The following is an 8923-nucleotide window of genomic DNA, read 5'->3' as shown; positions in this document are numbered from 1 at the left end:
CGACCTGCAGAACAAGCCCCGTGGACGGCCTGAGACCCAAGTTGATAATGAAGTATTGAAGGCTATTGTGGAAGCGGATCCATCGCAAACCACGTCCGAGTTAGCTGCAGGCTGCGATGTTAGGGAGTGAGTTTTAATTCACTTGAAGCAAATTGGGAAGATTAAAAAGCTTGAAAGGTGGCTATCTCACGAATTGACTGCAGCAAACCGGAAAACGCGCGTCGACTGCTGCGTTACATTACTGAACCGGCACAATAATGAAGGTATTTTAAACCGAATCATTAGCTGTGATGAAAAATGGATTCTTTATGATGATCGGAAGCGCTCAGCGCAATGGTTTGATCCTGGCCAGCCAGCCAAATCCTGCCCCAAGCGAAAATGAACCCCAAAAAAGTTACTTGTAAGCGTTTGGTGAACTAGTGCCGGTATTGTTCATTGCAGTTTTCTCAAATCTGGCCAGACTATTACGGCTGATGTCTATTGTCAGCAAATGCAAACCATGATGGAAAAGCTAGCGGCTAAACAACCTAGGCTGGTCAATCGCTCCACGCCACTGCTACTTCACAACAACGCTAGACCACACACTGCACAACAGACGGCTACCAAATTAGAATGTCTAAGACATCCTCCGTACTCCCCGGACCTTGCTCCAACAGATTACCATTTTTTTCGAAATTGGACAACTTCTTGCAAGGGAAAAAATTTAACTCTGATGGGGCAGTCCAAATCGCCTTCACAGATTTTATTGATTCCGGTCCGACTGTTTTTTTTAGTAAAGGGATCTATGAACTACCAATGAGATGGCAAAAGTGCATAGAAAACAATGGTTCATACTTTGATTAATTAAATATATTATATTAAAAAATATTCGACTTTTTGTTCCTCCCATACAAAACGCCAATTTCATATGTAAGGACCTAATATTTTGATTTCCCGTAAACATACCATTTTTTCTCTTAGCATGCGTCAGCTTCATGACTACAGCTACAAAAATTCCAAATCACAATTCAAAAAAATTAAATAAACACAAAAAAATCTTTATTCATAATCCTCTGAGTTAATTAAATTCAGAGTGATGTCAGGGTACAATTTGTACGTCATCGCGGACTTTATTGAGTAACTTTTCACTTAAAAGTTTTAAGGGAACTCGTTAGGCTCTAATGAGATTACTAATTATCGATTTTACTTGGGCCGTTTGCCGGATTACAGTCAGCTAAGTAATTAAGTCCAATACTTTGTTCTGTACCTTCTAATTTGTTTCTGTTACGTTCAGGATCAATTTAATTTTAATTAATTGTTTCGTCTTGAGAATTTAGATTTAGGATTAATTCACGCTATTATCATTCGAGTTTGTTTAGATATCTTTAGGTTAGGCTTAAAATTAATTGTCAGACTGTAAATAGCTTAGTTTTAGAATAATATTTGAATATATTAGCAAGTTATTTGATTGTTTTAATAATGCTATGATCAAATTGATTCAAAGAGATTTTTATTACAACAGAGATATAATAATTGCCTTTATTTAGGGAACTTTGATTAACTTCAGCTGTTTTTAGTTGTGTTTAGTTTAATATAAAAAGTTTTCAAAATAAGGAGCAGCTTATATAAATTACAATACTATACATTAATTATAGCTTAACGTTACCTGATTTTTTAACAAAACTAGTTATTAATATAACAGTTTTTTAATAACCATTTTAGCATAAAATTGTGTACTAAAAATGCGTTTTATCCATAACCAAATGACGCCATAAGCTAACAATGGTCATTCTCTCTCAAATCCTATAAAATATAGCTGGTAGATAAAATACTTAAAGGCACTCACTTTTATAAGCTCAGTCACATAATCGAAGCATAAAACGCGCAGTGACTTTAAAGTTAGGAAAACTTTTGAGATTCACAAGTACGACCTTCATTGCCCGGCCGTCTAGGATCGATCTTTTAAACAAAAGATTTCTTCGCTTGATAATAATTGGATATTTTAAGGCTTTTCATTAACTTTAACTTATATAACTAAGCACAGTAAGTGTTTAAGTGGAACGGTAATTATGTTTTAAATAAATGGAAACTTATAATTTAAAATTTTCGTATGTATGTATGTTTGGGTTAGGCGTAAATTGAAATATAAATTCGTTTTATAGTAAGAAAAAATGCCGAAATAGAAAAGTTGGTAGCACAGCCCAACATTATAGACGAATACATGGGCCATTGAATTCCTTCACTGGAACACATTGAGCGCATGTTCCAAGATCGTGAAGGAAGCTTACCTGAGCTGGCCTATTAGTCGGAAACCATTCAGCCGAGGTACTACTGTAGAGGAAAACCCGCTCTAGCTGAAAGCAATTGGTGGGAGATGGCACAGGACAGGGAGCAGACGGAAATTCATATTTCGGAGGCCAAGACTTTTAGGCTCGCAGAGTCAGCGGAAATCCCTCTTACTTATCAACATAATAGCTTTAAGAAATACAGTGGTAATTTTTACTTAGTTCGACTAAGATAAATTATTATAGTTCGATAAAGGTAAATTATTGAGCATTTCAATTCTCTTAGCTCAGTATTCCACGTCAAAGTCAGATCAAAGATTTGAAAACAGATTGCTACTCAAGCAACTTCATTCCAGAATGTATCTTCTATGCAGCGTCGACCAATTAACACTATTTTGCTTTATTCTGCGATTCAAGTAACAATTCAATAGCGTTTTTGAACAAATGTTTCGACTTCATTACACGCTGTGTTTTAAACAAATAATTAAATCTCCATTAAAAACATGTACCTATTTATGTATAATGTCGAATCCTTTTATTTATAAAAGAAGTAACCAGTAGGTCTAACAGCCTGTAATATTAAAATAATAAATCAAATATATGCTATTGTTATAGGTAAATCTCTAAATATGCAATGTTGATTCAAAAGATGTTTTTTTTTTTTTTAATGAAACTTACAGGAACATTTATAGAAAAACAAATGATTTCCTATTTCTATAAACTTCATAACTTCTGGGGTATTAACTATTTTAACATGTGTGCAGGCTACAAATATAAAAAAATATAAATTAATTAAGTAATATATAACTGTAGTATGTTAGTATACAAAAGTATGAGGGTGTGAAATTGAAAATCAATTACCGTCTAAGATTTGTAATATTAGCGTGTTTAAACAATTCAAAAAGGCTTAAAACATACAGTATGATATCAGAATGAGCCTGGAAGCCCAATTTTCTCCTTTCGTGCGTAAAACCTCGTTTGGATATATTTCCTTAGAATCAATATGAAAATATTCAGGCCGTAAACAAGGAGGGTAGTGAATAAGAAGTAGGAAACAATCGTTATATAGTTTGTAATCTTTGGCAAGTTGACCCTCTGCGCAAAGCACTACTTTGAATAATTTTGTTAGTTTAGCCACAGTTTATTGAGTTGTAGTGGGAAAATTCAAAATTCAAAAATATGGCTAGGGAGCTGTACAGAATGCAGAATGCAATGCCGTAAGCAGACGTTTAGTGACATATTTTTTTTCAAATGCGATTCACTACCATAAGGTCGAAGAGAAATTTTTACAGCCAGCTTTCAAATAAATTTGTATTTGCTATTTATTGTGCCAGTTTTATTATACCAGTTAAAATGTTTGTTTTTAAAATGTGACCCCAGTCACTTTAGGAGATTCATTTTGTTAAATTAGTAATATAATATAAAGAAATGGGCCCTTATCAACTTCTTTACTTGAAATATTTACATATTCATGTTCCAAACATACACTAAAATGTGTGTACCAACTGAAAGGTTTCTTACTGTAGCTGACCAGTCCATCACGATGCCTATGCAAATTGGGGCTAGATTGAGTTTGTGCCTTTGCAAAATGTTTTAGTACTTTTATCTTGCAAAATATATGGGTATTTTGTATAATTTTCCTTAACGTTTCGTGCAAACTTTTAGATGTCTAAAGTATAATTTTGACGGAATATTTCTGTTAACAAATTTACCTAAGAATAAGGAACTTTATTTAGAGGCTTTGTCAAATCCTTATATATATAAAACTAGACAAGTCAATACAATACACACAAAATCGTTATCTTTACGATTCAATCTTACAGCTGATCGTTCTTGTAATTCATGAACAAAGACAATCAAGGAAAACAGTGATGAAACGGGCTACTAATATAGCCTAAACAAAGTAGTGGCATAAAAACAATATATCGCTGTCAAAAAATATGATTGAAAGTTGAGGGGTGTCGCAGGCCGGATGAACGAATAATGACATGTCACCGGGCGAAGATAAATCTTAGGTCATAGTTAGATGCACTCAAAAATTGTTGCGATTTATAAACCCTTGCCGGTGGACCGTGACGTGGACACTCGCGAACATAATCTTGTATTTAGAATTACTGTTTAATAAAAATAAAACGCACCAAAAACTCTAAAGGCTTTTACCAATAAGAGAAATATTTTACTGTTTCGTTTATTGTATTATATAACATATATAAAAACCAGTCGAAGGCGCCATTTGTGTTTAAATTACATAAAACATGATAAATCAAATCGAAATTTTAATTTTACTTGCTTACAATTTTTGAAAGGAAAGAAATCCTTAGATAACATAAATTAAGAAAATATGTTCGATGCTTTGTTTTATTTATTTAAGTATTTAAGACTTGTGTGCATAACTGTATTTGATGCCTGGATAGTGTTGTGTGACAAAAAATATTATAAACGATATTCGATCAGAAATGGTGACGCCATCAATAATGCTGCAACGCCTAAACTTTCCTTTCAAGGGGTGAATATTTTCTGTATGTTTTGTTCCGAATCATATTTTCTTGATATTTTTTTACTCATATTGTTTAATGCTTAGTATAAATAAATTATCATTTAAAAAATCGTATAATATATGTAAAATTATTTTACTTTTATTAAACCAAACTCATCGAAAAACAAAAAAAAAGTTATCTCGCGTATTTTAAAATATAGAAACTTATAACATAACTTTACCTTAGATTTGGGTAAATACAAAACTACTGAATTGTATGAATAAATAATAGAACTGGAAACTATCGTGTAGAGTCAGTGATTTTACCATTTATCGATAAAATTCCTTTTCATTGGAAGCTTTGTTGATCGATACTATTGTCTCGTTATTCGTTTGGTTCGGCTCCAGGTTCGGTAACGCGTCCTTTGGGAAGTATTCACGCGATGAATGACGGCGTTTCGGTCATTTATCGATTATCATATACATCACTATAGGCCCGATTACACTCTTATTATAAAAAGCTTTTCCGATAGTTCTTAATCCAGGATGGATTTTTTTTTTAGAAATAAGGTCCATGACATCTACGTCTGGGCTGCAGATATCCTTATTTGTTTTATGATCATTTGTCAATCTAATAGGCATGTAGGTGATCAGCGTCCTGAGTCTACCACACGCTGTCGATTTTTAGGCCTAAGGCAATCCGGTTTCCTCACGATGTTTTCCTTCACCGTTCCAGTGAATGTTAAATGCGCACATAGACAGAAAGTCCATTGCACAGGGGATCGAACCTACGGCCTAAGAGATGAGAGAGACACTCCGAAGAGACTAGGCAAACGTTTCCTTCAATGCCTACATTTCGAAGATAAGTAAGAGGCCTATTTTCGCCAGTTTGTTTAGTGCTTCAGTCAAAGTGTGCCATTAGGAGGTACAATTAATCTAGCTAATGAATGTTTGCACGGATGTGACCACTCCATTTGCCAAACAACTGGTCAAACCCTCGATATTTGCAGAACTCTCCACATCTAATGAACACACATTGTATTGAAATTAATCCATATTATACCATAATCATGATGTAATACGCAAATACAATATTCGATTACAACTATACAATATTTAATTTTCAAATGTCTCCTTTCATCACCCCGTAATGTGCCTTTGTTTAGAAAATAGTAATTATCAAAGAAGTAAAGTTACGTACTATTCAATAATACTTCTACGTATGTATATCATAAAATATATAATATGCTGAACCAGAAATCTTTAATACTATTATTCAATATGTTAGCTCAGTTTTGGATTTACAGAACACTATGGAAAGTGTATTGTGAATCGGACCGTGAAAGTCTTTCAGGTTTCCCGAATATCCTTAATATTAGTAAAACTTAAGAAAAATATGTAATGTGTACCAACAAATGTTATTTTAAATAGAATTGAAAACCGAAATTGTGCACTACATCTCTCATCCCCCGATAACAATATAAGTAAAAATCTTCATCTCCATTTCAGTAAATGTTTGGAAAGTGTATTTTGACGGGCTTCGAACCCCACACAGGGGCACACATAATGAACCGGAGTAACGAGCACGAGCTGACGTCACCTGCCACTCTGATAGTGGCTCTCAACATCATTTGCAATATAATTACTTTAAGAGGACCGGTTGTTATGATACAAATAACTAGAATTTGTAAGCATTGTTGTTAAGCTCTTCACTAAATTATTTTATAATGTTTTTAAAACGAGCCTCCAAGACGTCCAAATAGAACAGTAATCGCAGCCCATGTACACCCAGTTTGGTGGGACCGTTGCCGGCCTTTGACGGAGGAGTATACTCTTTCTTAAAACAATTGCAGGTCGTATCTCTCAGGGAAGACCCAATCGGGAGTCGATTTTATAGCTCGCTAGTTCGCAAAAGAAAGTGTCCTGTGAAGTCGACCGTGGAAGACTTTCAGTCATCACGGTTTCATTATGCTGAAAAAAATTTGGATACTGTTTCAAACTCGAACCTATCTCCGTCTCTTATTAGCTGTTTTAGTTGTTTCTATATGTAATAAGCTTACATCGTATATTTTTTTTAAATACATACCTATATATTATATAAGTGAAACGCAATATGCAAATAGTATAACAATTTTTTTTACGTCCAAATTGTTTTCATTATTCATACGAAATCTCTCCATCAAGAACTTGCATTCCCCGGAACTCCTGCCCAATTTAACTCACAGAACACTCAAATAAACAAAATGCAATCAACATCCACTGTATTGTAGTAAAAAAATAAAGTAGAAAGTTTGAGAAGCAGCATTGGGCCGGGAAAGAATCGTTTTGTAACTCAATTTGCGGCGCTGCACTCCACGGGCTTTGTGGAGAGTACTGTATTCAGTTTAACTTGCTGAATTGCTCTCACATTATATATCAAAGGACTTGAATATATCTCATTATGTACGATGTGGATGAGATAAGAAAACTGCAGTGTAATCTACATCCCTATTTACCATTACGGTATCTTGATTGAAATCAAGACACTAAAAAATATAACCAAACAATGACCACCAAAAAATCATTTTATAGATTTGAATCCTCAGTTCAGTTGACAGACAGACGTCCGTCACGTCCGGGTTTAAATGGTGAAATTTCGTATTTTGCCTGTACGTACGATAATGAACCTCAGCTCCAAGAATTAATCCTGCGCTCCTTTGAAAACTCTCCGTGGTAAATACGGAAGAAGATGCAGAATAAGAGTCACCTCACATATATGCGACAATATCAACTAGTTTTAGTTAGTAGTCTTAGTCTTTCAACCTTTAACTAACTTCTACTCTATTCTTATCATTAAGACGATGGCAGGATTTCCTCGCTGTATTGCGATACTTATCTGTTGAGTAGGGAAAGCACCAGCTCTATTTTCACCGGTACTATTTGAAAGATGTCAACATAATTTTTAATTAGCGACTGTGCACTTGAACCTCACGGCCCAAGAGTCCAAAGGGAACAAAATCGAAGTGTGAAGAAAGATTCTTAAAAAAAAGAAAGTTCAATATTAGAGCCGTTTATTATATGTATTATTTATTAACCGTTTTATAATAAAAATACTATTCTATATAAAAATCTTCAAGTAACAAAGACGCCTCAATAATAACCTCTATAAACTTGCAAAATTGCAATAAATCGGACAATAAATTGCGCAACAAAATCTCCAGTACGCCGTGGACCGTAATGAAATCGTTAGTCACTGTAATGTGTGAGGATACCGTCTAATATGAAATAACACCTATGATAGTCATTACGTCTGGAGTTTGTCTTCATTCGCCTGATCGGAAGATATGGCCGTGACGTATGGCGAATACTTGAGACTTGATGGCTGGACCTAAGGTTTATAATGGCTGTAATAAACACTAAAACGCAATACAACACAAATTTTAGCTACAAACATTACAACGACGTCACAATTTACTCCATTTTATTTACAGCTCAAAATGTTTCTTGTTTGATAAATGTATAATGGAACATGTATCATTTTACATATAGTTATAGTATTTTGTTTCTCGAAGTAATATTAATTTATGTAATATAATATGTGTCTTATATGTAAAATTCCACCTTTTAAGACCAATTTGCTCGTCATTGTACAAAATCTTCAATTTTCTTGTATATGTATTTAGTATACCTTTTAAAGTTATTCACATGGCGCATTTAGACATTAGGCAACGAGAAATGACATTTACTTTTCAAGATATTATTAACTCTCTGGCGGTAGTTTTGATTCGCGTTCCTTTGATAATCTAATTCTTGAAACTCCTATTTATAAAACTGAATTCTATCACTCCTCCTTCACTGTGTAAAGTATCCTACTTTGGAATTCCTTGCCAATGGATATGATACGAGCTCAGTCTCTAAATTTATTTAAAAATCTTTTTGATCATTTTTCTTCTGCCTCGTAATTAGCTACTACTTATATATATTAATTGTGAGTCAATTAACCTTTGGCCGAGCTTTTAGATGTCTGTTTGTATATATTATTATTTATAGTTTTCTTTGGATTTTATTTTATTTAATTTTAGTTATAGTTGCATGTTATTTTTAGTTTTTTTTTTGTTAATTAATTATACACTTCTTTTACTTTACCCTCTGTAGGTGTTTCCTTTTATTCTCCCATATTAGGGTTGCCTGGAAGAAATCGGTT

Source organism: Pieris brassicae, chromosome 7 (genome assembly GCF_905147105.1).
Source record: "Pieris brassicae chromosome 7, ilPieBrab1.1, whole genome shotgun sequence".
NCBI classification, from domain to species: domain Eukaryota; kingdom Metazoa; phylum Arthropoda; class Insecta; order Lepidoptera; family Pieridae; genus Pieris; species Pieris brassicae.
This window is presented reverse-complemented; position numbering follows the sequence as displayed.